Below are 15,297 nucleotides of genomic sequence, written 5' to 3'. Positions count from 1 at the left end.
TCTACCTCGAAAACGGTTGCGATCCCCTATACTTATGGGTCATCAAGACTATTTTCTGGCGCCATTGCCGGGGAGCATAGCTCTATTCTTTGAGTCACTTGGGATTTATATCTGCTGATCACTATGAAGAACTTGAAAGATCAAAGAACCAAGATTTTTCCTCAACTACGAGGGGAGGTAAGGAACTGCCATCTAGCTCTGCACTTGATTCACCTTCTGTTTTGAGTAAACTTGTGACACCTACACCTGCTATTCATTCTGATATGTCGCATGTTATTGATGATGCCACTTCTACTTTGCACGATACTTATGATGAAACTACTTCTATGCTTGATAATATTGTGCCACTAGGTGGATTTCTTGATGAACAACTTGCTAGGGTTAGAGAGAATGAAATTATTAAAACTGATAATATTGATGAAAGTGATGATGAAGATTCTCCCCCTAGATGTGAATTGCCTGTTGTGCCTGAGGTTTATGTTATGGATGAAGAAACTGCTAGAGAATTCTTAGCTTGCAATGATAGATCTGATCTTAAGAAATTATTAGCTAAGCTTAAAGAAAAGTCTTTGAATGCTAGAATGAAATATGACCCTGCTTTTGCTACTTCACCTATCTTTATTACTGATAAGGATTATGATTTCTCTGTCGATCCTGAGTTAATTACTTTGGTTGAATCTGATCTTTTTATGGCTATGAATCTAAAACTGTTGTGGCACATCTTACTAAATTAAATGATATAGCCACCCTGTTTACTCATGATGAGAAAACTCGCTATTACTTTATCCTTAAGTTGTTTCCGTTCTCATTAAAGGGTGATGCTAACACATGGTTTAATTCTCTTGATCCTGGTTGTGTGCATAGTCCCCAGGATATGATTTATTACTTCTCTGCTAAATATATCCCCGCTCATAAGAAACAAGCTGCCTTAAGGGAAATATATAATCTTGTGCAAATTGAAGAAGAGAGTCTCCCACAAGCTTGGGGGAGGCTTCTCCAACTACTTAATGCTTTGCCTGATCATCCTCTCAAGAAAAATGAAATACTTGATATCTTTTATAATGGACTAACCGATGCTTCCAGAGACCACCTAGATAGTTGTGCTGGTTGTGTTTTCAGGGAAAGAACAGTTGATCAAGCTGAATTGCTATTGAATAATATGTTGAGTAATGAAAATGATTGGACACTTCCTGAACCAACTCCTATAAGCCAACTCAGAAGAAAAGGGGTATTCTATTTCTCAGTCCTGAAGATATGCAAGAGGCAAATAAATCCATGAAAAAAGGTATTAAAGCTAAATATGTTAAGAATTTACCACCTATTGAAGAAATACATGGTCTTGATAACCCGCATAGGTAGTAAAGGTATATTCTATCTATAGATTTGATGAAGGCGATATCCCTCATTATAAGTCTGCTAGCCAATGCTTAGATGAGTTTGATAATTTTATTGTTAAACAAGAAAACTTCAATGCTTATGTTGGTAGACAATTGAAACGCAATGCTGATATGCTTGAACACTTGAGTGATTATATGGCTAGTGTTAAAGGTGAACTTAAACTTATTAGTAAACATGCTTCTATGGTACCACTCAAGTAGAACAAGTACTTAAGGCTCAGAATGATTTGCTCAATGAATTAAATAATAAGAAAAATGATAATGCTATTAGAGTTATGACTAGAGGGGGTAAAATGACTCAGGAACCTTTGTATCCTGAGGGCCATCGTAAGAGAATTGAGCAAGATTCTCAGAGAACTAATGTTGATGCACCTATTTCTTCTAAGAAGAAGAAGAAGAAAAACGATAGGACTTTGCATGCTTCTAGTGAACCTGTTGTAGACACACCTGAGAATCCCAATGATATTTCTATTTTTGATGCTGAAACACAATCTGGTAATGACCATGAACCTAGTGATAATGTTAATGATGATGTTCATGTTGATGCTCAACCTAGTAATAATAATGATGTAGAGATTGAACCTGATGTTGATCTTGATAACCCATAATCAAAGAATCAATGTTATGATAAGAGAGACTTTGTTGCTAGGAAGCACGGTAAAGAAAGAGAACCATGGGTTCAGAAACCCATGCCTTTTCCTAATAAACCATCCTAGAAAAAAGGATGATGAGGATTTTGAGCGCTTTGCTGAAATGATTAGACCTCTCTTTTTGCGCATGCGTTTGACTGATATGCTTAAAATGAATCCTTATGCTAAGTACATGAAGGATATTGTTACTAATAAAAGAAAGATACTGGAAGCTGAAATTTCCACCATGCTTGCTAATTACACTTTTAAGGGTGGAATACCAAAGAAACTTGGAGATCCAGGAGTACCAACTATACCATGCTCCATTAAAAGAAACTATGTTAAAACCGATTTATGTGATCTTGGAGCCGGTGTTAGTGTTATGCCTCTCTCTTTATATCGTAGACTTGATTTGAATAAGTTGACACCTACTGAAATATCTTTGCAAATGGCTGATAAATCAACTACTATACATGTCGGTATTTGTGAGGATGTGCCTGTTATGGTTGCAAACCTTACTATTTTAATGGACTTTGTTATTCCTGATATTCCCGAGGACGATAGTATGTCGATTATCCTTGGTAGACCCTTTTTGAATACTGCAGGGGTTGTTATTGATTGCAACAAAGGCAATGTCAATTTTCATGTTAATAGTAATGAGCATACGGTACACTTTCCGAGGAGACAACCTCAAGTCACAGTATCAATTCTATTGGAAATATTTCAACAATCACTATTGGAGGTTTTGAATTTCCTCTTCCTATTGTCAAGAAGAAATATGATATTCTTATTGTTGGGGACATGCATATCCTCGTTGAGGTAGCCTAGTGTTATTCGAAAATTCTCCGGCTTCATGTTATTCAGAAAGAGTTTGTTAACAAGACTTGATCAACCTTGTTAGTGGATTCCTTTTGATGAGCATGAGATGGATGAATTTAGAAAACACCACTCTTTGTACCCTCTTTTTACCTTCTGTTATTTATATTAAATAAAGCAAAAATAATATTTTCTATTTGTTTTTTGAATTATCCTTGCAATAAAAATACCCTGAAAATAAAAGTTCTCCAAATGCCCTGAAAATTTAATACTCCCTCCGTTCCTAGATATAGGGTGTATAGTTTTTGGCACGGAAATTAAAGAACGCACGTGGAGTGAAAATTTCACAAGTTTTGGGCGAGATTACACCTGACTAATTGACAAGAGGAAATAGAGGAGCTTGCCCGATATAAGGAAATGTAATCAAATCCCTACAAAAATTATCCAAATGAGTGGTGCAATGCAATACACCTTATATTTCGGACTTTTTCTCAAAAAATCTATACAACTTATATCAAGGAACGGAGGGAGTATGATTTTTTCTAGAATATTTGAGAATATCTGGCATCGAGAACACACCAGGGGGACCCACCACGTGCCCACGAGGGTGGAGAGCACGCCCACCCCCCCCCCCCACCCCCTAGGCGCGCACCCCTGCCTCATGGACCCCACGTGGGTCCCCTCCACTTATCCTTGCACCCACACACTTCGTCTTGCTCCAGAAAAAATCATCCACCAGCTCAAACCCGTGTTCTAGCTCATCTTGCTGCCATTTTCGACCTCCTTGCTCAAAGCTCCATTCACAAAACTGCTTTGGGGGATTGTTCTTCGGTACGTGACTCCTCCAATGGTCCAATTAGTTTTTGTTCTAGTGCTTTATTTATTGCAATTTTTTGCTGCTTAGGTGACCCTGTTCTTGAGCTTGCATGTCAAATTTATGTGGTCAAAAGTATTTTTAATGCATCATATGGCCTCTAGGCACTTGTAGGAGTGGTTGCTATCAATCTTGTTGAGTTTGGTTCACTTTTATTTTAAGTTACTAAAAATTTCAAGAATTTTCAGAAAAAGATGAAGAGATTTTTGAGGGGCTCATCGAGCCGAAGCTCGAAGGATAAGCAAAGTGAAGAGAACAAGAAGCCCAAATATAATCTCCCTCGTACTGTGGAGGCCTCACCGACTTCCTCCACGACCGGCGTGAACAATATCTCTTAATCACCAATATTTTTGTGCAAAATTTTCATTTCCATGCTAAGAGATCGCCACCTTCGGTGGAATTTTATTTATATGATGAGCATAAGGAGATGTCACTTTATGATTTTTGTCGGGTTTGTATGATACCCTTTGCGGGCAGCATAGAGGAACCACATCGTAACGATGTGGAAAGGTTTATGGATATGATTGCTATAGGGGAAACTAGGAAGTTTCCGATGCAAGAATCACTAGCATACATTTTCCTGTTCAGCGTTACTTCGCAATATTTGCTAGTAGATGTGTAATTGGTCGTGGGAACTGCGAAAACCTTAGTGCCCCTGATATTGTTATTTTGCGCCATGCCATGTTTCGGGATACTACTTTCAGTTTAGATGCTATTGTTGCTAAACGGTTAAATCTGAACCGTACAAAGGGCCCCGTCCTCGGAGGTATCTTTGCCTCGCGCCTTGCTGCACACTTTAACATACCTATCAGGAATTTTGAGAAAGAGGAAAAGTTGCTGCCTCCTATTGTTCTAGATTATAAGAGTATGGTAGCACATGAGTTTATTGTTAAGGATAAGAATAAGATACTTAAGTACAAATTAATATTTGGTAAAAATTATTGCGAGATTATTACCTTGCCTGCGCCCTCTTTGTTTAACATATTTTCAGGCACGTACCTATTTTGCCTGAGGTCATTCATGCGTACTGGGGCCAGATGTCAGCTGCAGAGCCTGAGCCGGAGCCACCACTTGATCCTTATTGTCAGTCTGTTTATTAGTGGGATCCGGAGGAGATCGCTAACCAGTGGCACCCAGAGGACACTCCTCCATACACCGGAGAGGGCCACTTTGAACCTTGGGCATAGACCAACTTAGGCCAAAATCCTAAGCTTGGGGGAGTGCGTATCTCTCACCGACATTACATTCACGTTTACACACTCATGCTAGTTGTCGGTGCTCATACTTTTTCATTGTATCATCCATGCTAATTTAATTTATTTTTAAGATTTCTTCTTGTGTGTTCGAAAACCTTAAGAAAAACCAAAAAAATAGTTGTAGCTTTTAACTAGTTTACTTTCCATGCCTGTAGTAGTAATTAAAAGAAAACCCAAAAATATTTCTCGTTCTTATTTTGCTTGTTGGGAGCTTTCCCGTTTAAATAGTTTTATTTCCTTTCTTTTCCTTGGGGCCGAGAGGAGAAGACCATAATGAAAATGTTGAGTGCTCTCATATGCATTATTATTGATCTAACAAAGAGCCCATATTATCTTGTCTTCTCTCTTGAATTGAATGCTTGCAGATTCCATCTTAGTCCAATGCACGTGCACTATTATTATTATCCACACTATTCGGTCGTGCAAGTGAAAGGCAATAATGACGATATATGGTGAACTGATTGAGATGAGAAAAACTGGTATGAACTCGACCTCTCTTGTTTTTGTAAATATGATTAGTTCATCGTTCCCGATTCAGCCTATTATGAATGAAACATGTTTGCAATGACAATTAGAGATCATAGTTACTTATGCCATGCTTAATTAGCTAGGAGTTTATAATGGTTTACCTTGCGTGCCAACATGCTATTAAATGGTTGTGATGTGGTAAGATAGGGTGGTATCCTCCTTTGAACGATTCGAGTGGCTTGACTTGGCACATGTTCACGCATGTAGTTGAAACAAAATCAACATAGCCTCTATGATATTTATGTTCACGGTGAATTATATCCTACTCATGCTTGCATTCAGTGTCGATTAATTTTAATGCATGTTCATGACTGTTGTCGCTCTCTAGCTGGTCGCTTCCCAGTCTCTTTCTAGCCTTCACTTGTACTAAGTAGGAATACTGCTTGTGCATCCAATTCCATAAACCCCAAAGTTATTCCATATGAGTCCACCATACCTACCTATATACGGTATCTACCTGCCGTTCCAAGTAAATTTGTATGGGCCAAACTCTAAACCTTCAAATAAACATTCTGTTTTGTATGCTCGAATAGCTCATGTATCAACTAGGGGTGTCTGTATCTTCCATGCTAGGCGGGTTATTCTCAAGAGGAGTGAACTCCGCTCCTCACTCATGAGAAAATGGCTGGTCACCGGGATGCCCAGTCCCATGCTCAAATCAAATCAAAATAATTGCAAACAAAACTCCCCCAGGATTGTTGTTAGTTGGAGGCACCCGTTGTTTCGGACAAGCCATGGATTGATGCTTGTTGGTGGTGGGGGAGTATAAACTTTACCATTCTACTTGGGAACCGCCTATAATGTGTGTAGCATGGAAGATATCGAGATCTCTCGGTTGTTATGTTGACAATGAACGTATACCGCTCAAAATATTATTCATCTCTATTTCAAAACCGAGTTCTGGCACCTCTACAAATCATTGCTTCCCTCTACAAAGGGCCTATCTATTTACTTTTATGCTGAGTCATCATCCTATTATTAAAAAGTACCAGTTGGAGAGCACCGCTGTCATTTGCATGTATTATTGTTAGTTTACATTGAGTATGACTTGACTGGATATCTTTTACCATGAATTACAATTTTCAGTCAGCCCTTGATCTTCAGGGGTGCTCTTCATTTATGTTTTGCAGTCTCAGAAAGGGCTAGCGAGACACCATCTTGTTATATCATATTATGATTGTTTTGAGAAAGTGTTGTCATCGACATTTATTATTATTGCTCCCTAGTTAATTATGTCATTGATATGAGTAAACATGAGACCTAAATGTTATTGTGAATATGGTTAGTTCATAATCTTTACTAAAAACTTGAATGTTGGCTTACATATTTGCAACAACAAGAGCAAACAGAGTTTGTAAAAGTTTTACTTTATCACTTTCAGTTTGTCAACTGAATTGCTCGAGGACAAGCAAAGGTTTAAGCTTGGGGGAGTTGATACGTCTCCGTCGTATCTACTTTTCCAAACACTTTTGCCCTTGTTTTGGACTCTTACTTGCATGATTTGAATGGAACTAACTCGAACTGACGTTCTTTTCAGCAGAATTGCCATGCACTACAAGAATCTGGTACTTTGCCATCAGCCATGGCGGACGGCAAAGGCTAGGATGGCGGACGGCAAAGACAGGGTCAGCAAAGGCCTTCTTTGCCGTCTGTTTTTTGCAGCGGATGGCAAAGAGGCCTTTGCCGTCAGTGGCGGACGGCAAAGGGCACGACTCTTTACCATCTGCTGGCAGACGACAAAGGGCACGGCTCTTTGCCATCTGCTGGCAGACAGCAAAGGCTGCAGGCTCTTTGCCATCTGTTGGCAGATGGCAAAGAGACCAAATAGGCATTAATTCTGTTTCTTCTTATATCAATTCATTTTCACAGAAAATCAAACACAATCAAACACAGACTATATGTATGACCAATATAGCATATCCAACACATATTATCAATACTCATGAACACATATATATCCAACACATATCCATGAACACATATCCAACACATGTTACCAATATATAGTCATGAACACATATATATCCAACACATATCCATGAACACGTATCCAACAAATATTACAAGGAATGGTCTAAAACTAAATATCTATTTTCCTAAAAACTATCTTATTACTAAGATCTTCTCTGGATCTTCTTCTTTTCTTCCAACCTGCATAACAAAAACACTAAAAAAGAGAGAATGGGTTAGGAGTAGAAATGTAGCATTTCACTTGGTGAAATGCAATGCTGTAGGAGCCAGTACTTGAGATCAAGATAATCTTAGTTAAGATCCTGATTTTCAAAGTGATCTTAATTAGAAAGCCAAATAGAGTAAACCAATACCAAAGAGCCAAAGAAGAGAACCAGCCAAGGACCCAATCAAGAAGCCACCACAATTAGCAGTAAGTTAAATGCCAACACAAAGACCACTATCAGTACTAGCTCCAGGAATTAAGCCAACTAAAAACTAGTGATTAAAGCCAAAGATTAGACTTCATCACCACAATCAGTTTTGTCTAGTGACAATAGGTACATGTCACTGTGCAACGCCAAAAACAAAGCTAATAGAGCCTCACATCCAACAAGATCAAGAGCTATGCATTAGAGAGATCAGGAGGGGAGCAAGGAGAAGCTCACCAAAAGGAGTTGTAGCCGAAGCAGGATGCAGCCACACCATCAATATGGTGTGACCAGCATCACAACCAACACCACCACAACAAGCCGGAGCTTGCCAGAGAGCACCACAACGGCGGCGCCAGTGAGAGCACGGGCACGAAGGCGCCAACCAGGGGCACCGCAGCACGGAGGCGCCACCCGGGGGCACCACCGCGCCACGGCACATCCAGCACCACCAGAGGATCCTCACGGCGACCGGACCTAAATGCGGTCCGTCCACTTTGGTTGCACATGCCAAATTAGCGATGAATGAGCTACTTTTCCCGCATAGCAAGCAAACACTCCATTCAATAGAAGAAAGGCCGGTTTTACAGAAGCAAAGATTAAAGGTAGAGTGTTCAGAAGCAATGAATGATCGATTTGGCATAAGCAGGACCAAACCAAAACCATGGCAGAAACTAAATTGACAACACATGATGATGCCTCCGAAGTAGATAAGGACAACACAAGTTTTACCTATACACAACACAACGATCACTATACGAAATAGTAAGCATTTATAGTTTCCTTATGTTTGATTGATTGGCACTCATTATTAACAAGTTAAGTTAAATCCCTGTAGCATATGTAGTAAGGACCCTATCAAATCGAGCTAACCACGGCAGCCCTCAAGAAGAGTAAACCGATTTATGGCACAATTATAGAAGTGAACAACTGAGTCCTCCTCAACCGTTATTGCATATGCAGCAAAAACAAGATTGATAATTTTTCTTGTTTGGTTTAGAACTTGAGTGGACGGGTGCAAGGCAGGAAAAGAAGAAATCCAAGAGGGGAGGAGAGAAGGGGCGGACCTGGATGGCGTTGGGGCAGTGGTGGAGCTGCGTCCTCCACGGCGTCCTTCCCGTCCATGGCTTCCCGGCGTGATGGATCTGTGAGGGAGAGGAGACGCGACGCGACGCGGTGAGAAAGAGAGGGATGGATGTGACGAGGAGGAGTGAAGAGACTCACCTGAGTCACCGGAGCAACACTGGAGCCACACCGGCGATGTGGTGGCCGAAACCCTAGCCGCAGGGGAGGGTCACGCGTGGTCGCTGGAGGACGCGCGAGTCAAATCTGGTCGGAAGGGATGGAGGAGTGGGGCGAGGGGGTCACGTGGGTGTGCTGGGCGGCGTCGAATCCCGTCGGAGCTCGCCGAAATCGGCCGCCGTAGGTGCTCGCGCGAGGGAGAGGGAGAGACGAGCGGGAGAGAGAGAGAGGGGAGAGAGAGAGAGAGAGGAGGTGGGGGCCGTGCGGAGAGAGGGGAGATAGAGAGAGGAGGTGGGGGTCAACGATTTTCTTTGTACCCGCAAAAAAAGAGATAGCCCCACCTCTTTGCCGTCCGCCAGCACATGATAAAGATTCTTTGCTATCTGCTGGCAGACGGCAAATAATTGGCTGATGGCAACTGGCATCTTTGCCGTCTGTCAGTTCTTTGCCGTCTATTTTTTGCAAGCAGACGGCAAAGTGCCTCTTTGCCGTCCGCCAGCTGACGGCAAAGAACTGACAGACGGCAAATAAGCTGATTCCAGTAGTGATGGTGTTATTTTTGTGCAGAAATAAAAGTTCTTGGAATGACCTGAAAATCAACGGAGATTATTTTTGGAATATATAAAAAATACTGGCGAGAGAATCAAGGCCAGGGGGCCCACACCCTGTCCACGAGGGTGGGGGCGCGCCTACCCCCCTGGGCGCGCCCCCTGCCTCGTGGGCCCCCTGGTGCTCCTTCGACCTCAACTCCAACTCTATATATTCGTATTCAGGGAGAAAAAAACCAGGCAGAAGGATTCATCGCTTTTTACGATATGGAGCCGTTGCCAAGCCCTAAACTCTCTCGGGAGGGCTTATCTAGAGTCCGTTCGGGGCTCCGGAGAGGGGAATCCGTCGCCATCGTCATCATCAACCTCCTCCATCACCAATTTCACGATGCTCACCACCGTGTGTGAGTAATTCCATCATAGGCTTGCTGGACGGTGATCGGTTGGATGAGATTTATCATGTAATCGAGTTAGTTTTGTTAGGGTTTGATCCCTAGTATCCACTATGTTCTGAGATTGATGTTGCTATGACTTTGCTATGCTTAATGCTTGTCACTAGGGCCCGAGTGCCATGATTTCAGATCTGAACCTATTATGTTTTCATGAATATAAGTGAGTTCTTGATCCTATCTTGCAAGTCTATAGTCACCTATTATGTGTTATGATCCATCAACCCCGAAGTGACAATAATCGGGACCACTCTCGGTGATGATCGTAGTTTGAGGAGTCCATGTATTCACTATGTGTTAATGCTTTGGTCTGGTACTCTATTAAAAGGAGGCCTTAATATCCCTTAGTTTCCAATAGGACCCCGCTGCCACGGGAGGGTAGGACAAAAGATGTCATGCAAGTTCTTTTCCATAAGCACGTATGACTATATTCGGAATACATGCCTACATTGCATTGATGAATTGGAGTTAGTTCTGTGTCACCCTATGTTATAATTGTTGCATGATTGATCGCATCTGACATAATTCTCCGTCACAGATCCATTACCTACGAGCTTTTCATATATTGTTCTTCGACTATTTACTTTTTCGTTGCTACTGTTACAATCACTATAGAACCAAAAACTACTACCGTTACGTTTGCCACCGTCACCACTACTATCATATTACTTTGCTACTAAATACTTTGCTGCAGATATTAAGTTATCCAGGTGTGGTTGAATTGACAACTCACTGCTAATACTTGAGAATATTCTTTGGCTCCCCTTGTGTCAAATCAATAAATTTGGGTTGAATACTCTACCCTCAAAAACTATTGCAATCCCCTATACTTGTGGGTTATCAGGCCCCATGCAAGAAATGGGAATGAATTTCAAACATGAGGGCACCGTTGATTGCTGGCAAAACATTGAGATGCCTGGTTTTTAAATTCTAGTAAATCCAAAACTCGTTTGAAATTCATGAAACTTGGCATGCTAGCATGGAATTGCAGCCGACATGCTGTGGCATTTTTCGTGTCCATTTTGAGAGAAGGCGCACTCGAATAATGACAACCAACAAGCATTTTGAAAAAATAGCTGCCACTTTAATATCTCAAATGTTTGTAGAATTCAAACCATGTGCGTTATGTTAACCATTCACGTGACGCCACGTGTCTTGGTTTTAATGGCTGTAGGAGGTGTCGTGCGGACAGCTGCTTGACCTTGACTGAACAGGAGGCGTGCGAGCGCAGTCCAGTGCGCGGGCTGACTGGGAGGCATGCAAGCTGTCCTCCAATGCGCAGGCTCACCGGGAAGCGTGTGAGTTTTATGCTGCGCAGGCTCACTAGGAAGCGAGCCCTTTGACTTCCACGGCCGCCCGCCTTCCTCTCCATTAATGGCGCCCGAGCCGCTGTTTAATACGGGCGGCCTTACTATTCATCTGCCATTCCCCTACCTCCCGCAGACCTCCACCAACGCCATGGCGCAGAACGATCATTTGCCACTAGTCTTCAAGTTTGGTGAAGTCGACTCCGAACCGGAGGAGATAGAAAATAAGGAGGAATGGGGCCTCATGGACATGGCCCAGAACGAGCTAGCCGTGACGGTTGCTGCCCCCGCTCCCATCCCAGCTCCCATCCCCGCACCCGCGCGAGCGACCATCCCCGTAGCATTGACGGGCTGGTCGCCGAGCACTATCGGAGAGCTGGAAGCCGCGAGCGTCAGCGAGGTCTCCGCGGACCCACGTGAGCTCGTGTACATGCCAGCGCCAGCGCCCGTGCTCGTGGCCGTGCGCACCCCTCCACCCACCGTGGCGCCGGCCCCGTGCGTTTGGCTACACCTGTCGTGCCTGTGCCCGTGCCCGTGCGCGCGCCCCCCTCAGCGACATGGGACGTTGTCGATGACCGCTACCTCTCATCGGCGCCAGTTGCCGTCCTCCCGTGCCCCGCCCGTCGATCGCGCGACGACATGATGTTTGATTTACAAGTGAAGAACATTTTATGCTACCTTGAAGACTTCAACAACGGCGTCCCGGAGGACGACAATGACAACAACAGCGCGGCACGTCGCCTCCACCGCCGCCGGAAATATTTTTTTGGTTTAATATTGTATCTCGAATTCTCAATCATATGAATATAAATTCGCAGTGTGGCTGAATGAAAGATATGGTTTGAACAAACTTGCATTTTCTCTCTTAATGTACAGACTTATCAAACGATTTGCTTTTGAAAAAACGTCAATGGTTTTCAAATATAAAACATTCATCGCAAACGTTTTAGTTAGAACACCCGGATGCAAACCGACAGCTTCCCTAGGAAGCCAAGGGAAAATGTGTCGAGCAGGATTTCTGCACCCCTATAACGCAAACGGTTGTTTTGCATGACCCGTTTGCAACCACGTACAAACAATTGGGTAAGATTTGCATATCTGCCATTTTTGGTATGTTGCCATTTGTCAAACTGGAAAGATTGACATTTGTTTATCTACTAACATTCCCATTTGTCAACCTTGTAACACTGCAATTTATCAAAATATGCAGCTAAAAATCACTAGCACTATCTAATTTTTGCAACTAAAATCACTAGCACTGTTCATATGGACACCAATACAAAGTGGCATTGTACTTTTTTCTCATCCAAATAGAAAAATAATATATGTGCCGCCACGCGACCCGTGTGACGTGTGAGCATGCATGAGTTGATGGGACGCATATGCAAATGTACCATTCATTACATACAACAAGTCATCAACACACAACAACAACGAGGATACATGTTGGATTATAGATTTTTTCCAACAAAATATTCTAGTAAAGTAAAGTTTTTCTCACACAACAAATAACAAAGCGATGAAATGAACTTCAGCTCAACTAATCCTCGGCGTTGGAAACGCTTGCTTTGAACCATAACTGATTCTCTAGGAAGGGCCAGTTATTGTCAATCTCGAGACCAACGCATGACTGATCATCCAGGTTGAAGCGACCTATATCAGGACGCATATTGTGATAGCTAGGGTAGGGAACCATAGCAATGTCCAAGATATAGATATAGTTGCTTCTCATAAAAGGTAGTAATGTTGTGTCAACAGCAGCTGGATCGCCTTTTACCATCATTGGATAGTTTTGTCCAAGGAAGAGCGAGTTTTCTCCAACACTATCAAAATTGAACCAGGGAGAAGGAGGTGTTGGCGCTAGTACACTAGTATCCATCTGGAATACCCTGTAACGGATGTTGGAATAGGTCTGATAGTGCGACCATGGGAGACAACACCTGCTTCGTTAGTAACACCAGTAGTTCCCTGTATACATACAAGAAGAGGTGATCCATCGGAATAAGTTGTCAAGCGCCACTGAGTATATGGGTCCTGCTCGTCCTCATGCTCGTGATCATCACCATCGTCATCTCCCCCTTGGTTATAAAAATTTTCAAGTATAGATGGTGGAATGTTCACAAAACCTTGGAAACACAAGAAGGTTAATTAGTACGGTGATACTAACTAGCATGCACGTGGATGAAACGATTCTAATTACGGTGGAAGACAAACATACCGAAACAATAAGGATCCCATGCAAAAACAGTGCCACGAGTGGTGGCATCCAACACAAGACGCTCGTATTGAATTGCATCATAGTACTCATTCGTGTATAGAAATTGATTTTTGAGCAATATCCATCCATCTGTGGAAGCAGAGACAACAACAAGCTTGTCGAAGATAGCAACAACATCATAGTTCTTGTATTCCCAAGAGCGGGTGGGAACTCGAGAAATTACTATCTTCCGTAGATGACAGTCATGATGATCGTATCTGAACGTACGTAGATTATCTGTGTGCTGAACCTCATGGCAGTCTGAGATTTTTGGAAGTGGAACCCGGTGATGAGTGTACACATTCACAAGTTCCCACTCGCAGTTGTTCCCAATATAAACAACCCAATCTCCATTTGCGCCAGCCCACCTTACCCTTAAACGATGGCATCTTAACATCACATGTATCATTATCAAGCGGCATCAACTTGCACAAGGCAAGGCTTCCATCGTCCTCGACACGGCGAGCGGGGTGGCGAAGAAGATAGGGGAGATCAAACCGCTCCCGAACCCTTGGGTTCTTTGTAATGATCCTATTTGTTGAGTCGAGAATGGTCTTGTACGAACCTGCCATGCTAGCTGAGGTGATGACGTCGCACCGATCAATGAATTCCTCCACCACGTCATCTTTCAGATCGGGGCAAGAATAACGGGGTCGTTTTCGGCCTGTTCCCTCCATGGAGAAGAAGATCGAACAATGGCAGAAGGAAGGGTGAAGGCAAATGGAGGGAGGAAGAGCGTGCGACGGCAGTTCCAAATCGAGAGGGAAAGGCGAAGAGGTGGTGGACGGTTGCCACGGTACAAGAAGAGGCTAGTGGGGAGTGAACGGTTGCCACAGAGGTCACACACTGACGACAAGGCCGAGTGAACCGCATGCCGTATATCGCACACACCTTGATCTGGCTGACAGTTTCTTTTGTGTTCCCTAATCACAAACAGTTCATCCGAGTGAACCGTATGCTGTATATCGCACACAACTTCATCTGGCTGCCCGTTTCTTTTGTGTTGCCTAATCACAAACACTTCATCCGAGTGAACCGTATGCTGTGTATCGCACACGCCTTCATCTGGCTGTCCATTTCTTTTGTTCCTCCTTATCGCAAACAGTTAATTGAACTAAACTAAAATCTGAACCGTGTTTGATGCATCCGTCTTTGCAAATGTTTTACATATTTTTGACGGTTTCCATACACCACCATTTGCGATGATTGCATTGCACACAGTTTCTCGAAGGGTTTCTGATCGTAGTGTCGCGTTAGCAGCATCATGCATTAGTGTTTCCTTATCAAGTATCTTGGTATCCCTCTACACTATGACAAGCTAAGGAGAGACGATATTCAACCTTTGATAGATAAGAACCTTAAACAGATAGCAGGTTGGAGAGGGGAACTACTCTCTTATAAGGGTAGACTAGTACTAGTTCAGGCTTGCTTAGCAAGCATACCATTTTACCTCATATCTTTCTTTAAATTCCCCAAGTGGGCCATTGAGCTTATCAACACTCAAATGGCAAATTGTTTGTGGAATGACTTTGAAGGAAATAGGAAGATCCATCTAGCTAATTGCAGAATGATCTGTATGAAGAAAGATTTTGGTGGTTTGGGTATCCCAAATC

Source organism: Triticum aestivum, chromosome 4A, assembly GCF_018294505.1.
Source record: "Triticum aestivum cultivar Chinese Spring chromosome 4A, IWGSC CS RefSeq v2.1, whole genome shotgun sequence".
Classification (NCBI taxonomy): domain Eukaryota; kingdom Viridiplantae; phylum Streptophyta; class Magnoliopsida; order Poales; family Poaceae; genus Triticum; species Triticum aestivum.
This window is presented reverse-complemented; position numbering follows the sequence as displayed.